Below are 11112 nucleotides of genomic sequence, written 5' to 3'. Positions count from 1 at the left end.
CTCCAATGCCGCCTATATTTGTCTATGTACTTTGATTGTAGGTGTCACCAAAAGGAGGCAAAATATGGACACCAAAAATAGAACAGTGCCTCGTCCTAATATTCAATAGAAAATTATATAGAGCTACATAATTGACTTTAGTGGCACAACATAGTTTACAACCAACAAAATTTTTTTTATAAAAAGTTTTAAATTTTAATATATTTCATTAAAATAATACATAGATGACAAAAAAGTGCAAATATAGCAACATACTGACAATGGGTCAAACCTTAAGCAATAAAAGCAGCCCTGCTCACCCTGACCATCAATGCAAACCATAACCACCCCAAAAAGATCTATACCAGATATCCCATAAGCCAAATGGGAGATAATATATAACGGATGTTGACATTGGTGAGGTGGCGCCAGTTTTGACAATATATTCTACATGTTTTGCGCCCTAGCTCTTCTTCCAGAACATGTCAAGAGGGCTAATCAGTATTCTCATTCAATAAAAACAAACTCCTTGAGGTAAGTGAAACATGCAATTATGTCAACTGAGCTGGGATGTAGCAGTAAATATCCTGCGATCTAGGAAGTGGAGATGCATTGATAGTCTTATTCCCCTTATTTAGCTAATGTTTCTTAAAGTAAGGATGGAAACATATAACTGCAGTGTTCCCAGAAGTATTATAACCTCTTTAATTATGAGTAACACTGATAAGTAGATAGTTCAGTATGGATTATATCCAGATGCTTCAATGGCTATTGGGTTCTGAATTGAATATCTTATAGCACACTATTTTTCTTCCTCGTCGTGCCACTGGCGGTAGGAAGGTTTCCAGTGGGGTTCCCCCCTCCTGACTGCTAACTATGTTGTGCCACTAAAGTCCATCATGTAGCTCTATATCCTTTTCTATATTTGTCTATGCCCAGAAATAAAGTATGCGTAGGATCCCTATTGTGTGCAACTGCATAATGTTTTGATACCGAATGGTTTCTAAAGCCTTTTCTAATATTGCTAAAATGTTCATTTAACCTCACCTGTAAAGGCTCGTTTAGTCCTGCCCACATACTGAAGCCCGCATGGGCATTGCAACAAATGCACTACCCCAGTACTAAAGCAAGTTATAAATGGTTAAATCTGAAATGTACGTGAAATGCTTTCAGAGACAAAACTATTGATTTTCTTCACTCTACATCCATTTAGGCCACAAACTTGACACTTTTTACATTGATAATACCCAGTAAGGTTTGGAAAGAAACTCAAATGCTTAATTGGGGGTTATGAACATTGGGAGAAATCTTATCTCTCAAAGAGGGAGCTCCCCTGAAATACTACTAGTTATTTGCTAGAGAGAATTGACTTCAGAATCCTATCATTACCCAACAGATGCCAGTGCTTCTGTATGAGGCGTTTCATATTTTGATGTTCAAACTAATAGGTTGTAATAAATGGAAGGAAATGAGTATCCATATTATCCCTAAACTTTTTGGGTCTGTTCTTCAATAACTCATTTCTATCAAGTGCTAACACTTGACTAATGGTACTCTGGAGAGGTCCTAAGCCATATTTCTTCTCTAAAAATGTACCTGTAAAACAGCAGCTTGTTTGTTAAAATCCTCTACTTCTGTGCAGTTACATCTCAGCCGCCTATATTGGCTCTAAGGCACTGATTTTAGCCAAGATTCATGATGACAGCTTCCACAAGGGATGTATGAATTTCGATCGGTAGATTTAAAGAAAGTTGAAGTAATAAATCTATTATCTTTAAACTGAGTTCTGGCCTCAAATACCTTTTTTAACTAAAAATACCCCTATAATACTAATCCATCGCCCTTTACAGAACCGCTATTCTCATACTTACAAGGTGTAAAGTATTGGATTTTAGTCATAATCTTACTTTTAAAAACGCTGTCTGGGCGCGGCCATCTTGGATGTGGACATCTGAAGCCGCATTTTAATCTGCTGTGTCCTTCTTCCTGATTCCAGGGAGTGTTCTGGGAGTTCTTCCTGATTCCAACCTCCTGGGATTGATGACAAACAGCTCCTAGGATGTAATACAAAGGCGGAAGTGATGTCCGTGGCCACAGAGGGGGGGGGGGGGAGAAGGAGGAAGTACAATAAAAAATGCCCTGAAAATAAGGTAAGGGACCCCCCGAAAAAAATTGAAAATGCCCAATTGTTGATCAACATAGCTAGCACTCCAGGAATCACTAAAGTTGCAAAATAGGCCGGAACTCCGCTTTAACTGCAATCTTGAGATCTAAAAAATGAATCTCTTCCTAACTAGCCTAATAATTCAAATGTATTCCCCTATCGTTGCTATTCAAAAATATAAGTTTGTAAATCCATACCACTACCATCCCATAGGAGGAAGATGTTGTCTATATACCTAGCCCATAAAACTACCTGCAGTCTCCTCTGGGCATAGACAACATCCTCCTACCATTTAGCCATAAATAGATTCACCAACTGGGGGCATACTTAGCTCCCATGGCTACTCCCCTATCTTGGCGGTAAAACTGTTCCCCAAACCAAAAGTAATTGTGTGTTGCAGCAAACTCCAATAGTTCCAGAATGAAATCCAACTGTTTTATAGATAGACCTGAATCCCTCTCTAGATAGAATTTAACTGCTGCCAGGCAGAGATGATGCGTAATGACTGTGTAAAGTGAGGTAACATCAGCCGTAACTAACTATAGGCCTTCCTTCAGTTTCTGATTGGACAAAAGATTAATAACATGCCTAGAGTCTCTTATATACCAAGGCATTCTCTGCACCAGGGGTTGGAGGTAATTACTGTATCTATATACTTGCCCACCTGGGGTGTAACAGAGTCTATGCCACTGACCATGGGATGGCCAGGGAAACATGTCTCGTTTTTATGAACTTTAGGCAAGTAATATATTAATGGGGTCTGGGATGCACTAGGCACTAAATATATAATTTATAATAGAAAAAATAAGTTGTTGGACATGTCAATTAATTCAGGAGACCTCCAATCCTAATATACAATGAATAAAATGTTATATAAGAGGAGCCAGGTTCAAACCCCCAAAGGGACAGGACACTGGTTCCTCTAAATAAAAGGAAATGGATTGTTGAGGAGGACTCCTGATAGGTGAGCGTAAATTCAAATAACAAAATACATATTCAAAAAAGTATATACCGTAAGTTTATTAAAGAGATAAAGGAGAAAATATTGTTAAAAGAGAGTAATTCTCACAATACATTTTACAAAATATACATGTAGTGTAACCATTGTAGCCTCAGCCAGAAGGGGCGGCACTGACGCGTTTCACCTGAAGGCTTTCTCAAAGACCACGTAGTATCCCAGGAGGACTATTACAAGGAGAAAGATACACAATTAGAATACAGTTCATACAACATTATTTATATCATTCGTGAATAAATATTATAATCGTATCTACACATAACAATATAGAAAAGTTTTATTACGCTCACCAAGTTACAAAAACTGGTAGTATAGGGCCACCATGAAATCCGGTCACTGACCATACATGCCCAGCCACAAGCGACCAAAGGGAGCCAAGTAGAGGGGGCTCACAGCCCACGGAAAATCACCAGGGCTAGACCCAAGAGGGGATGTCGAGTCTGATATCCTCGGACTGGTCAATTAAGACTAAGAGGGGAACCGGATAGTAGGGGCATCAAGCACATCACCCAAAATGTCAAATGGTTAACATCTGAAATGGAAGGGATCATCATGACACTCATCAGGACACCTTATACAGGCAATCTAATTAAATGAATATAACTCACTGAAAACATCAGATGGGTTCATACTACTGATTAGTCTAGCCATAATGAGGGCACATTAAATTCCCAATGGCCCCCCAAAAAAAGAGGGTAGGGGGACACATAAGAGAGCAGCGCATAAGTAGTGATAGTCTACAAAGCAGGGGTAATAACACTGATGCTTCAGAGCATACCACCCGCATATAATCCCACGCCCCCCACTTACTGGAGAATATCTATATAAAGGAGTAATAGCGTAATACAAAGCAAAAGTGGTGTCCTGAAAGAGTACATATTCCCCCATATTGCCAGGCTTCTTACCTTCTAGTCATATCTGTCACCGTGCATGTCCGTCGTTTGGCGCCCGCACCTGAAGTAGATTGTTATCACTTCCGGTGGAGTCTGATGATTTAAGGTAGTAAAGGCGCGGCCTCGGCAGCGGCTGCTTGCTCCTTTTCTCCTTACTAGGTGGGAACGCTGGCTGTTGTCATTACATCCACGGTGACAGATATGACTAGAAGGTAAGAAGCCTGGCAATATGGGGGAATATGTACTCTTTCAGGACACCACTTTTGCTTTGTATTACGCTATTACAGTAAACCCCCCTCCATTGCGGGGGTTACGTTCCGGACCCAGCCGCGAAAAGTGAAATTCCACGAAATAGAAAAACCCTATTAAAATGCATTGTAGGCATGTTTATTTTACTGTCACTGTACGTGTAGAAGCATTTTAAGGTCTTTAAACACACTTTTAAAACAATAGAAACTAATTTAAACACATAAAAGATACTAAGAGACATAGCAAGAGCTATGGAAAACACAAAAATATTTCATTTTTAATGATTTATATAGTAAAATAACATTACAAAAAAAACGCGAATTACCGGGACCGCAAAAACTGAACCGCGATGTAGCGGGGGATTACTGTACTCCTTTATATAGATATTCTCCAGTAAGTAGGGGGCGTGGGATTATATGCGGGTGGTATGCTCTGAAGCATCTGTGTTATTACCCCTGCTTGTAGACTATCACTACTTATGCACTGCTCTCTTATTTGTCCCCCTTCCCTCTCTTTTTGGGGGGCCATTGGGAATTTAGTGTGCCGCCTCATCATGGCTTATCATATATATGAACCCATCGGATGTTTTCAGTGAGTTATATTCATTTAATTAGATTGCCTGTATAAGGTGTCCTGATGAGTGTCATGATTATTCCTTCCATTTCAGATGTTAACCGTTTGACATTTTGGGTGATGTGCTGGATGCCCCTACTATCCGGTACCCTCTTAGTCTTAATTGACCAATCCGAGGATATCAGACTCGACATCCCCTCTTGGGTCTAGCCCTGATGATTCTCTGTGGGCTGTGAGCTCCCTCTACTTGGCTCCCTTTGGTCGCTTGTGGCTGGGCATGTATGGTCAGTGACCGGATTTCATGGTGGTCCTATACTACCAGTTTTTGTAACTTGGTGAGCGTAATAAAACTTTTCTATATTGTTATGTGTAGATATGATTATAATATTTATTCACGAATGATATAAATAACGTTGTATGACCTGTATTCTAATCGTGTATCTTTCTCCTTGTAATAGTCCGCCTGGGATACTACGTGGTCTTTGAGAAAGCCTTCGGGTGAAACGCGTCAGAGCCGTCCCTTCTGGCTGAGGCTACAATGGTTACACTACATGTATATTTTGTAAAATGTATTGTGAGAATTACTCTCTTTTAACAATATTTTCTCCTTTATCTCTTTAATAAACTTATATACTTTTTTGAATATGTATTTTGTTATTTGAATTTACGCTCCCCTTACAGGAGTCCTCCTCAAAAATCCATTTCCTTTTATTTAGAGGAACCAGTGTCCTGTCCCCTTGGGGGTTTGAACCTGGCTCCTCTTATATAACATTTTATTCATAGGCACTAAATATAGTTTTTCTTTTTGGATAAAGGTCTGAAGTTTGCTCCCCCTAGGAGGTTGAGAAAATTTCAGACGTATATGGATGTACATAAACTTAATATAAAAAAGATATTTGATCTCTAACCCTATCAAGGAAAATAGAGTTGCCACTTCAGAATTTCAAAATTCTAATCTTTTAAATGCTTTCTTGTTTAACCCTCCAGGAACATTAGCCCCTTCCTTAAAAGTATTCTGAGATGTGGTCTTAAAGGATTTGGACCATATCAGGGCCAAAAAGCTTAAAATGCAGAAAGACCTTGAAATAGGTCTGGATTCCCTATGTAACAACAAGGAATTGATCATTTGTCTGTCCGGCAGACAAGGGAAGGGAGATTGTAGTCCTTGGCAAAAGTGACTATCTGTCAGAGATGTTCCAGATCCTGGGAGATTGCGAAACCTATACCCCTTTTGATTAAAGATCCCATTAGGAATTATAAAAGGGAACTGGAAGTAATAGTTAACAGGGGTTTCAAAGAGGGTATCTTGAACAAAAAAGAAAACATATATTTAGTGCCTAGTGCGCCCCAGACCCCAAAATTAAATGACTTGCCTAAAGTTCATAAAAACCAGACATGCCCCCCTAGCCGTCCCATAGTCAATAGACTCTGTTACATCCTGGGTGGGCAAGTATATAGATAATTACCTCTAACCCCTGGTGCAGAGAATGCCTTCCTATATCAGAGACACTAGGCATGTTATTAATCTTTTGTCCAATCAGAAACCGAAGGAAGGCCTACAGTTAGTTACGACTGACGATACCTCACTTGGAGGGGTAGCTCTTTAGTCAGGGAAATTTCCAAATTAGAAATGGCCTGGATATATAGGATCAAATTGTGTTTTCCACATGGTTTAAATGTGGACTAGAATGTGAATGCGTTCATTAACAATTCTTAAATTTTGATTTGTGTACTAGGTCTTGTGAGATATGCATTTTTGATTATTGTGAGCCCTGGTTTGAGTCCTGGTCTGCCCTTAGGGGATGGATGATTTGTTATGAACTCTTCTATTAGATAAAATGTTTTATAATTATTTATCTATTTTTGTTGATTTCCATTTTTTTGGAAATATTGAAATCATTTTTAATTTATTTTTATATACTAGTTCAGTGTTTCTCAACTCCGGTCCTCAGGGCACACTAACAGGCCAGGTTTGCAAGAAAACTGAAATACATCATAGGTGATATAATTTGCTGCTCAGTGATTGCAGTATTCTAGTCTGTATCTCCCCAAGGTAATACTTAAAATCTGGCCTGTTAGTGTGCCCTGAGAACCGGAGCTGAGAAACGCTGTACTAGTTCATTATGAAATTATCCATATTTGATACTTGGATGATAACCCTATAACTAAACTGAAGTCATTTTAATTTTTCACCACTAGATGTCATATTACTGCAGTTGAGATCTACCCATTTATGGATTTTCCTGCAGGTCTGCTCAGGCCTTGCTTTTTTAGTGGTGAGAAGGAGTGGAAATGAGGGCTGCATCTACAGCACTATTATTGTTATTTTGTTTCTTGTTTTTTTTTATTTATTTTCTTTAGTTTGTTATTATCTCTAGATTTGAGAGAATGAGAGTGGCGGTAAGGTCCAGCTTGCTTCCGTCTTCATTATATGGCCGGCCAAGACTCAGATTGATGCTTGGTTCTGTTTCCACGGTATATATCACGATTACTCCCCACGCCATCCATACCCCAGAAGACGTCAACGTATGATGAAACGCGTAGGGTGAACGATGTGCTGACGTTACCGCATGTACGAACCCAGAAAGACGGGTGTGTTTGTAAGCTGGCTGTCTTGATTTTAATGTGAAATTTATTCCTTACTATGTAAGTGCATTACTTTGGATATAAATAAACTACTTGAATGATTGTACATTATGTGGAGCTTTTTTTGCATTCAGTGTTGGTCCTGCTGGGCTATCGGTGTGTGGAGTCATAGGAGGACCCCTGATCCCTTAAAGGCCCTGGCTGGGTATTAAGCCACAGGTGTCATTGACCTCCGACAATGGGGTCAATGTGAGCTGGTAGGAGACCATTTCAGCCTTTGGTGGTGGTGGCAGTGCTATTTTTACCTTTCTATGGTGACCGAGAGTGGTTTCATCACATCAAGGACAGTTTTCATCTTCACTTATGGACTGTTTCATATATTTGGACACTCACCATTTTTAGCGAAACATATCTTTTTTAGTTTTTGCATTGTGTATATCTCACAAAATAGTTGCTGCTTATTGATTTGATTTATTTGGATTTTCTTTAGTAACCTCTTAACATAAGCAAAAGGTGTAGCAACTGTAAAGGGACACTGTTCAGTCTTAACTTTTCAGCTGGCTAGTGTTGGAGCTTAGTTTTACCGTTGGTGCACATATGAATAGTCCCAGTCAAGTCTGAAGGTAGCAATAAGGCCACTTGATGGCTATATGGACATTTTTTTAAAAGGCTCAGTCTCTCTAGCAGCAGATAGTAAAACCCCACAGCAGCAGCTGACCAGTCCCAGTGATATTGCAGCTCACCATCTGGTCACACACAACGATTAGTCCACTTTCTGCTCTGTACCCAGGTAACTCTGGCTGTTGGTACAACAAAAGCTCAGTGCTCTGGATTCCACATAGGCTGCCAATAGTGCAGTGTTGGTGCACACTGGACAGCAATGTGCACTATCAGGTCTACCTCATGGCAAGAGGAAGCTATGTACTGTATAGCCTGAGAAAATGCAGCTCTTTCCTCTCCTTCTGGCAATCTCTGCCTGGGAAATGTAGTTCAAAAGCTTTTGATGACAGCAGAGTCTGTCTCCTCTGGAGACTACAGTTCCCACAGTGCAGTACTGCCTGACTCAGTCTAATGAACTCTTCCTGCTCAGCAGCTCCCTGCTCTTGCTGATATGGCTTTTAACCGGTTCAGCACCACAGGGCAGTAGCTACAGTCAGTGTTTCTCTCTCTCTCCATTCTTAGCAAAGCATCTGGCTATGCAAAAAAACTGCTTTGTTACTGTTGCAACCATTAAAGCATTAATGAAAACCAGTAAATAGGATTCAATGACAGCCTCAACATTTTTTTTTGAAAATTTGGATACACCACCTTATCAAACTTACCCAATTTGATCTTGTTAGTCACTTGTATGATTGGCGTCCATGCAGGGTATTTTGCCTTACAAGTTCTGATGAGTTAAAAAAAAGATTCCGGTGAGGGACAAGAGAATTATTTTTCAAAGGTTTTCATTCAGACACACTAACTTTAGCAGGACTGAAAATGTTCTTCTCCTTTAATAGACCCTAAATGGGATATAGTGAATCACTGCACAGTTTCATGTTTATGCTGTGCTTCCTGTCCGTCATGGTCTCCTCATATCTTAGGTAAAGGATAATACATCTAAGATCCCCATTCACTAAAGTTTGTGTTGAACTTGTGATCTCTGATAAGGATACTATTTACATTGATGCTGTGAGCTTCTTGGTTGTACAGGAGACAGTGATTTATCAGAGACAAGCACAACATTTCCTTGACAAAGAGGAATTCATCTACTTCCTCCACCATCATCCAGTCAAGAGTATCCTTGTCTATGACACATTAGAGAATATGACATTTTCTGAACTTCATCCTTGGTTGTGGTTGGTAAGTTCTCCATCAATTATCTATGCTCTGTGTATCTAGCTCTGTAATATTCTTTATATTTTGCATTTTTCAGCTATCAATATCATTAAAATTAGTATAGCTATGCTCTACACCTCCTTGCCTAAATTTAGAGTCTAATCAAAGTAAAACATTTTGCTTAACCAAGCTAGTGACCACTAGAAACCTTGCCAAACAAAACAGAGGCTGTCCCTATATATTTGGATTCCTGGAGAGATCTTCTTTATAACATTAGTTATTACTATTCAGGAGCAACATTGATAGGCTTCCTTGATTGTAAACTCTAGGCAAACCTCCCTTTGTTAAAGCAATCCTAGAAAAAGTTCAAAAACTGGAATACATCTAGAGCTGTTGCCCATACAGGCCACTTAGGTTATAACTTTTATTTACGGTATGAAACAAGAATTTCGACAGAATGCCAGAAAGGGCAAGAATGATTCTGTTTGTGTTCATCTCTGTTTATTCTTACTAATTTATATAGTGCAATCACTTTATGCAGTTCTTTGCAGACAACACTAAATCATTGTTGTCAGTCCCTGATTCTAAAGGAACATATTCGCTGGATTTTATTTCATGCCACTGTATCTTTGAAAATACAGAGATAATTATGTAATGCTGCTCTTCTGTGGAGCTTATACAAAGTATGTAATGTTGTATCAGTGTGATGAACTTGGAAAGATGCAGCAAAACCAACAGTTCAGTCTGATTGATAGAGCTGAATTTAGGTGCTTAGTGAGATTATTAAAAATAGTCATAGGATAATATCAGAACAATTCTACAACTGCTTTATTTGACAAAGTGTCTACAACAGTCAACATTATTGAGGCAATTAAAACCATCACTATTCAGCAATTAAAAACTATAAGCTGGGTGACAAGAGACCTTGAGGCGCCTTACACATTTCAGACGGCTCTAAACACTAAACCCAAAATATATATTTCCTCTAATGCTTGAAATTGTAATGTTAACTTTGGGGAAAATATTGTGAATGCAGACTTGAAGGGTGAAACAATCTAGTTCAAAAGGTTAGGTTAAACTTTTAACCTTTATTTTCTAGCCTTCTAAACCGTACCCTAATCGTAAAGTGGGCTAAACCAAATTTGCGCATACCATACAAAGGCTTTCAGAATGTCATTTTGTTTGAGAACCCAGCTTTTAGGGGTTCCAAAATTTAAAAGTGCTTAGACTGACCTCGTTGGCATATTTTCTAAATATGCATTCTGGTTTTTCTGTTTGTTTGTGAGACCTAGTACGTTAAATAGTCTCATCAATTCTGTATGTGCCTAGAGCTGGCCAAACACGGATAGATTTTCATAGGAATGCTAATAGAAAAAATCTCATCCACATTCAATAATGCCACTGACAATATCCTTCAAAAGTACTTCAGTTATTTGTTTGATTGTAATGTTCCATTTTGGTATGAATATAATATCCATGAAAAAACACATACACTGTGACAATCAGCTTCCATGTTTTTTTGTCAAAGCTTAACTGAACAAGCTGAAGTTAGGAGCTGATTGGCTACCATGCACAGCTGCACCAGATTTTACACTCTCCAGTTTTAGTAAATCAACCACACTGTTTAAAAAAAAGGGGCCTATTCCTTTGAATTTTCTCATCAGTATAGTCTAAAATGAGCGCTGATTTGAGCTCACTAAACATTAGAGAATCAATTTATTGTTTCAAAAATAATTTGTATGTACTGGTGGCTCCAGCTTGGTTTATAGTTTGATAATTTGCCTACTCCTTAAAGTCTCCTTATTGTTGGCCTGTTCCTGATACCCTTTTGT

Source organism: Pelophylax lessonae (genome assembly GCF_965119305.1).
Source record: "Pelophylax lessonae genome assembly, chromosome: 2".
NCBI lineage: Eukaryota > Metazoa > Chordata > Amphibia > Anura > Ranidae > Pelophylax > Pelophylax lessonae.
The sequence above is the reverse complement of the archived record's forward strand: the minus strand, read 5'-3'. Positions refer to the sequence as shown.